Genomic DNA, 8,840 nt, shown 5'->3' with positions numbered 1-8,840 from the left:
GAGAGATAAAATGAAAAGATGGATGAGCCTCCAATAAATTGAGCACATAAGCATGGAAATGTCCCTCAAGTCCTTGTGAACTTTACCTAGACTTGATGTCACCTCCCCAAAATTATCATTTCCATTTAGGTTTAGAGAAACATCCCTTTAGCTAAGCTAAAATATGGTGTGCGAAGTTATAACCCTCCTCCCCACTAACAGGTGGGGTGGGATCAGCAAAGGTCTCATGTAGGAGGTGGTGTTGGAGATGAATTTGAAGGAAACTAGGCGTTCTAAGGGGGAGAGGTGAGGAAGGAATTTCAGGCATAGGTAACAACCTGTTTGAAGTCACAGAGATAGGAAAAGGAATAGATTTCTGGGACAAAGACTGTGAAGGAAGATGATATACAATAAGACTAAAAAGGCTGGGGCCATGTTGTGAAGCCATGTCAGAAAGAGGAATTTGCATTTTATGCTAAAAATATTAAGGAACCATTGACATTTATTATTATTATTACTATTTTGAGACTGGCTCTCTCCATCTTGCTTAGGCTGGAAGCCATTCACTGGCCCAACCCCACTGCTGATCAGCATGGAGACTTTGACCCACTCCATTTCAGACCTGGGCCGGTTTGTCCCTTTTTAGGCAGCCTGATGGCCCCTTACTCCTGAAGGCTTGCCATATTAGTGTTGGACCTAGAGCAGACAAATGATCAGTTTTAGCCCTACTATACCCTAGAACTGTCAAACTCAAGCAATCTACCAGCTTCAGCCTCTCCTTCCAGTAAGGATTATAGGTTTGTACCACCATGCCTGGCTTCAACACCGAAATTATTTGAGCAGGGAATTGATATTTCAACAAATCTCAAGAAAACTGCTACTGAAAACCTTGCCATCTTCTACCTGGGAACAAATACCCTTAATTGTTTGGGGCAACTCTACATTCACTTTCTGGCTATTGGATCATGGAGTAACAATTTAAATTTATATAGTTGCATGGCTAATGTGGAAATTTGTTTTGCATGTCTAAACATATTTGTAATAGTTTTTATTTTTCTTGCCTGATCTATTGGTGGGGGAGAGGGAGGGAGAAAATTTGGAACTAAAAATAAAATAAAATTGAATTTTTAAAAAATCTTTAAATTCATATAGTATTTTAAAGATTCTCAAATCCCTAACTCATTTGATAATTTTTTTATCCTAATTTGTGATTTCATCAGTGTAGAGAATCTCAGTGAGAAAACTCCCTCTACCAATGCTTATCAGGCAGACCTGATCATCTTGGCAATTTAGATTAAAAAGAGTTGCCTGCATCACTGAGAAATTTAGTGACTTGTCCAAGGTCACACAGCTAGTGTGTATCAGAGGTGAGACTTAAACCCAAGTGTTCCAGATTCCAAGACCACTCCTCTCTATTCATTTATCCTCTGATCCCCTAATAAGATGTATTTTCATCTCTATTTACAAATTAGGAAACTGAGGCCTGAAGAAGATGAATACCTTGCATGTAGCAAGTGACAGAATCAGCTCTAGAACCCAGGTCTTCTGCTTCCTAGTAGGGTTCCTTCCATAACACCATACTTCCTCAAGAAGGGATAGGAAATCATTTCAATAAACTTGAAACCTGGGGGAATTCTGCATTTTTTTCTTAAACTATAGCAGCAGCAACTACTATGAAAGAACCCAAACATACAGAGCCAGAAAGTTTGCTCCAAAGGAGAGGCGCTAACAGAGTGGCTTCTTTTTTCCACACCCTAATTGCAGAAAAAATCAGTGTAACTCAGGGGGAGCTGCTTGTCTCAGACACAGGTGCTGATGCTCTAGGCTTATGATGAATGTACAGAGATGGCAAAACCTGGTGTCTGGTCAGAGAACTAGTTCCACGCACAAAAAGAAGGAGGTGTGCTGGTGGGCCCCTTTATGGCAAAGGAACTAATTCCATCACTTCCTTCTTCAAGCTGTAGTGAGGCACCTTTGGTCACTGGGTGCCACTGTTTACCTACTAGACCAGCCGTGTCAGTGATGCTGGCACTAGCCCCTCCCTTTGGGGGATTAGGGTTAGTCACTCTTCTTTAAATGAAGCCAACCTTTATACAGTCCCATTCTTCTAAGACAGTCGTAGGCTAGGATCCTCTTGAGCTTGATAAAAGAGCAGCGTGGTCCTAACTGCTGGGGGAGATGTAAATACACAAAAGGCCTTAAGCCAATGATTTAACAGCTCAATCTTTCCCCCAAAAAAGAGGCAATTCAGCTGAAGCTACCCAGGTTTTCTTCCTTCTCTATCATTTTCCTGGAAAAGTCAGTCAATAAACATTTATTAAGTGCCTACTATGTGCCAGGTACTGTGCTAAGCACTGGGGAAGTTCTGTTCAAAAGTGCAAAAGACCCAGGAGCTTGATGATTAATGGTTAGTGTTTAGAAGCACAAACCAAAGAGAAAGATCACAGAAGAAAGAGACAGTGTTGACTATCAATTCCTTCACCTTCTAACAAAGAGCTCCACAGTACATTCAAGGAAGGTCACAGGGCCAGTGAGAAGAGTGCTGGCCCACTCACCAGGTATACCAGGTATGATACAAAAGTGAACAGCAAACAGCCTATCTGCAAAGGGTTTAAAATCTTGCTTAGGAGACAAGGCTCGCATTAATCAATCCACAAACATGAACAACCAGTGCAAGGGACTGAGGAAAAGGCAAAGAAGAAGAGGATTTGGTCTCTACTCTCAAGGAGAGTTTCATCGTGGTTGTTATTTTGGTTTTTTTTTGAGACTATCTCACCCAAGCTAGAATACCAGGGGCTACTCTTGGCATGATCCCAATACTGATCAGCATAGAAGCTTTAACCTGCTCCATTTTTCCAACCTGGAATGATTCACCCCCTCCTTAGGCAGCATGGAGGCCCTCCACTTCTGGGGACTGGATTGGTGTGGGCCAATATTGGTGGTGCTGCAAACACCTGATTGATGTTAGCCCACCACAGTCAGAACTCCCAAACTCAAATCATCACCCAACTTTAGCCTCCTCAGTGAAAGGGACTACCAGTGTGTGCCATCACACTCAAAAGGAAGCTTATAATGTTTCTAGAGATAAGACATAAACATATGAAGAGATAAACAATGAAATGAATTGTGTGACGTTTATTTGATACTTCAAGGATCTGTGATCTAAGTGTGGCTTCTCCCTCCACTCTTTAGTAGACAATGTTTGTGAACTGCAGTGGATTGAACCTTGTAATGAACTGTGGGTCTGCTGTCTGAGTGCTATCCCAAGTGAGCTTGGGTTGGCCATCCAACCTTCTGGTTAGGTGCCTCCTCAAGCTCACCTGGGATAGTACTCAGACAGTAGACTCAGTTCATTACGAGGCTCAAGATTCAGCTTGGTAGGATGTTGCCAGAGTGCTGACATGGTTTTTGAGAGACAAGAGCAGGGTGCCCTCCTATTAGGGAATGACTAAACAAATTGTAGTATATGAAAGGAATGAACTATAATTGTGCCATAAGAAATGATGAAATGAATGAATGATTTCAGAGGCAACTGGGAAAACCTCTATGAACAGATGTAGAGAGAAGTGAGCAGAACTAGGAAGACAATTTATACAAAAACATTTTACAAAGAAAACCAACATTGAAAGACTTAAGAACTCTGATATACCATGAGTCTGTATATAAGGTGGGTTTTGTAACTCTTTTTTAGATACTAGTTTCCAGAATCCATGGCCATAACAATCTACTGGTTCCCAGGATTTCGCATTGTAAACAATTTCTACTGTGACTGCACAGTGAGATATAATGATGAGATATTGTGAACATTTGAGTTTAGTTGTAAATAACCTACTGCATCTGCACAGAGCTAAGTCCTCAGGATATTGCTAAAGTTAATGTAAACTTGTGAGGCTATTGCTGGCAAATTACCTTCTTTGTGTGCTCCTCTATAAATCAAGTGAGCATTGGCTCCTGTGTTACAATCCAAAAGAATGAAGATGAAAAATATCACCTCCTAACAGAGGTGATGAATTTAAAAGACATCCTTTTTGGGACATGGATTTTTTTCCCCGCTAAACAAGTATATATGTATCAAGGGGCTTTGAAAAAAAATTTGATCATTGGGGAAGGTAGTAAATAAAATTAACTTTAAAATGTGTGACAGAAAGAACACACCAAAGACCAACTGTATAACATGATGAGAGGTCATATTTATTTATTCATTCATTCATTTAATTTATTTACATCATTTGGATCTATGATCTTGCCCATTCCTCCCAATGATACAGATCCCAACCCATTCATGCCTGCCCATCCTGGGTCTCCTTCTATGTTTACTACAGGGGGTTCACCTAACATCTGGAGGCCTTCCTTGATATCTCCTGCAGTAGAACATTCGGGCTTTCCACCTATCATCTCTTCTTCTTGCCACATTACTAGCCTATCTTCTCTTCGCATCAAACAATTGCTTGATAACATCTTTTACTTCTGCTCTTGAGAGTTCCTTCTTGTTTCTGTGTTCAGCCTACTCACATTCACTATGTACCTTTCCTCTGTACAAGGTCATGATGGAGATATCTCTGGGAAGTGTCATGGAACCCTAGCCCCATCAAGATAAGGTAAAAGCTTACCTATCAGAGACAAACTCTCATTCCCACTTTCTTTCAGGTCTCAAAATGAGTGATCTTGCTCTTTGCCTTTCCTGGACCAGATGACCATAACCTACCACCAGCTAAAGATGGAAAGAAGAATCCCTGGGTTCCTGCCAACATGCAGCCAGGGGTAGACTGTGGACTAGAGAAGGCAGTGGGTGGAGGAAGTTGACCCTTCTCCACCTGGATCTTGCCTTTCTGACCTTCTGGGGCCACTCTCATGGTCTAAATAACACCTAGCTAGAAGAAAGCATTCAAATAGGAAGAGATATAGCCCTCCTGTACCTCCTAAAGAGGAAGAAAAAACAGAGGACAAAACACTGCAGGAAAGTTCCCAAGGCATTTCTCTCTGTGTCCCTTGTCTTTCCCATTTTCTCTTCACAGAACATGGCTGGTATTAAAATGGTCCAACATCAGAATATCACCTGAGGGTCTAGGGCTCCTTCTCTAAGCCAGTCACCAGAGCTGTGCGCACATATGTGAGGGAGGGAGGCCTGCTCTGAAACGCAGAGGCTGGGGGCTCTGATACTCTGTCCCACAGAAGAGACTGCTCAGAACAGCATAATAACACTGATCAGTGGAAAGATTTAAGATAGCATGACCTTATCACTGCTATACACCACTTTTGTTTTCATTTTTTTTCCATCTTTTTTTTTTTTTAAGTGAGGCAATTGGGGTTAAGTGACTTGCCCAAGGGCACACAGCTAGTATGTGTCAAGTGTTTGGTCTGAGGCCGGATTTGAACTCAGGTCCTCCTGACTTCAGGGCCGGTGCTCTATCCACTGTGCCACCTAGCTGCCCCATACACCACTTTTGTTGAAACCACATTGAACCCTTCTCATAGCACCTAATAGCAAAAAATAAAAATAAAGACAAAATAACGAAACAAAAAACTGGAAGCTTTATCTGTCGTATGCCTCACAATAGGAGACTGGCAGAATACATTGTGGTACGTAAATGTATTAATGCACTATTGCACCCCCCCCAAAAGATAAAAATGAAGAATACAAGGAAATACAGAACAGGGTGAAGATACAGGGGGAAAATGCAGAATTAGAATAATATGCACATTGAATAATACAATGAAAAAAACAGCAAAATCCAAAAATGTACATAGAAAAAAAATAGCAGAAAAAATAGCAGGAGACAGCAAAGCAAACAATGCTTTATTGTTCAGGTTATTATTTTTTAATGAAGTCAGTGTTCAAGTGACCTTGGGAAGACACACTTATACACAGTGGATAGAGTTATGAATCCGTCTAGATGATCAGGAAATGGATTTGGAATTGTACAACAAAAGTTACTAAGCTATTAGTTCACTTTGACCCATTGGACTTGTTCACTTAAGACTTCTGATGTCAAAACTAGGAGCAGTGAATAGGAGTTGCAAACAAGGCAAATTTAAGCTTTGTGGAAGCTTATTAAAAGCTTCTATATATATTAAAATAAAATTATCTAAATATATATATATATATATAATTGTTGTATCATATATATAACTACATATATTAAGAAACTATTTTCCTCAAAATCTCTTTCCAGTCCAGGAAAGGTGGGTGATAAGTTGGGGACAAGAAGCCTTTTCTTAGGTAAATAGATTAAGGTTGACATTAAGCCTTTTAGCAAAAATTAATTTTATCTTATTTACATCATTGCCTTTCCCACTCCCCACTGAAAAGATTTGGTTATTGACCCATCTAAGTTCCCTCTTCCCTTTAATGGCGCACCTGAAATGACTGGCATGCTAGAATCTACCATTTTCCACAAAGAAAGGATTATGATCTTAGTGGAAAGGAGGCAATCCCTTTGTTTTAACTTGGAGTTAGGTGTGTGATCCAGGAGGGCATGGGATGGCAGATACGGTTATCCAACAATTCTGGAATGTTAACCCAGATTGCATTTTCACTTATCTTTGGCTTATTCAAGATTCTTATAAGTGTTACCTGAAATCTTCTTGAGGAAGAGTCATGTCAAAGTGCATAGGGGATTATGCTATTTTGTATCTTGACTTGGAAATAGTTTAACGTTAAATTCAATAAAACTGTTTCTAGCAGACGGGCTAAAATGATCATTATTATTTTTTTCTTCAACAATTTGATGTGAGGAAAACCTACAAAAAATTAGAGATATCCCAAAATAGAATGAGATGCCTGAGAAGTTAATGAGTTCTCTCTCATTAGTAGTCTTCAAGCAAAGGCAGAATGACTACTGTAGTGATGCTTTGGGGTTGCATAAAAGGCTGCCATTCTCTGTGACTCTGAGGGGTAAATGGCTACCAGGGTTGGGGAACTTGCGGCCTCTAGGCCACACGTGGCCCTCTAGGTCTTCAAGTGAGGCCCTTTGACTGAATACAAACTTCACAGAACAAATCCCCCTGAAACAAATTGTGGTACGTTAATTTGGTAGAAAGTGTGCTGTAAGGAACAATGAATGTGAGGAGCTAAAAAAAGCAAACTGATATGAATTTATGCTGGGCATCCAGATGGTATATTTGGACATCTTAAATCTTAGAATGCACACCTGGGATTCTAGTCTTAAGAGTAATTCTCTTTAAAATAAATGCTGAGTAAACTTTTCCTCTTGCCTGACTGGGCCTCTGTGCATCTCAATTTCCTGGTCACCAAATCCCTCACTGATAGGAATAGTGTTCTTCCTCTTCACCTCCACCTCCTGGTTTTCCTTCAAGTTTCAGCTAAAATCCCATCTTCTCCAGGAAGCCTTTCCCAAACTCCCTGAAGGCTAGTGCCTTCCCTCTCTTGATTACTTCCAGTTTATCCTGTATACATCTTGTTTGTACGTAGTTGTTTACATGCTACCTCCCCCATTTGACTGTGAGCTCCTTGAGACCAGGGACTTGTATGTTTCTTTGTATCCTCAGCACTTAGGAGAGTGCTTGGCACATAGCAGCTGTTTAATAAATATTTGTAAAGTGCTTTGTGAAACATCAAGTGCTATATAAATGCTCATTATTATTATTACAGCCCTATATTTCCTGTGAGGAAAGTTGCGTTAAGTATTATCACCTCTTTTTTATAGAGACAGAAACTGAGACTAGGATGGCCAAGCGATTTGCCTAGACCAGGGGTGGGGAACCTGTGGCCTCGAGGCCACATGTGGCCCTCTAGGTCTTTAAGTGCAGCCCTTTGACTGAATTCAAACTTCACAGAACGAAACTTCTTAATAATAGAATTCGTTCTGCAAAACTTGGACTTGGTCAAATGACTGCACCCGAGGACATAAAAGGCCACACGTGGCCTTGAGGCCTCAGCTTCTCCACCCCTGGCCTAGACTCTAGTCACACAGCAAATAAGCATCAGAGTCCAAGACTCAAATCCAGGTCTCCTGCTCAAGGGACTTTTCAAATACTCTGTTTATAAATGAACATATTTTTAATGTTTGGTAATTCTGCTCTAGGTAGAATGTAGGTGTCTACTTTGATCAATTAAACCACGTGTTCTAGTAAAGGCTCAAAGTACACAGGGATGCAATTTTTGAAACTTGCTTTAGAAATGCTTTATCCCACATCTGCCGATTAGATTGCCACCACAACAAAATAAAAGTTATTCATCTCATTAAACGATATACCACTAAAGTGTAAGCTCTGGAATTGTGCCCTCTACTCTGTATATTAACATGCCAACCTTCTTAGGCTGGGAAAGAATGTGCTAGACTGAAGAGTTGGCCCACCACATGATCTGGCCATAGCAAGAACTTCAAATAGCCAACGCTACAACATAAAGCAGGGTGATCACATAGATATCATAGTTGCTCAACTGATACTTTATACTAGCCCATACTTGTATAGTAATTCAAGGTGTATGACATGTTTCTGTTGAACTGAATTCTGGTTAATAATTGAATTTTCAAGGTAAGAATTACATCTTTTCGAAATATGTTGCTACAATTATCTGCCTTAATTAACAAAGTAGAGTGAGCAAAATGGAGTATTGCTTTGCTACAGGCCCCTGGCAGAGGTTTCTGGGCAATCAATCTGAATGTTTATTAAAGTTTGACCAGTCTAGAAGATTTAGCATGGGACTGGCTGATTGTACTCTAACGAATCCCACTTCAGGAACTAGGATTTTTCATTTTTTTATATGAGTTTTTCCTCTTTCACTTAAAAAACCTTGTGCAGAATAATCCTGGTTGCTGAAGACTTTTTAAGACAGCATCTCTGACCATATCCAGCTGAAAAAAATGAATGCTAAAAATGCTTCCTTGAGCTTCCCA

This window comes from Vombatus ursinus, unplaced genomic scaffold (assembly GCF_900497805.2).
Source record: "Vombatus ursinus unplaced genomic scaffold, bare-nosed wombat genome assembly UNPS02014848.1, whole genome shotgun sequence".
Classification (NCBI taxonomy): domain Eukaryota; kingdom Metazoa; phylum Chordata; class Mammalia; order Diprotodontia; family Vombatidae; genus Vombatus; species Vombatus ursinus.
Note: the sequence above shows the minus strand (reverse complement) of the source record.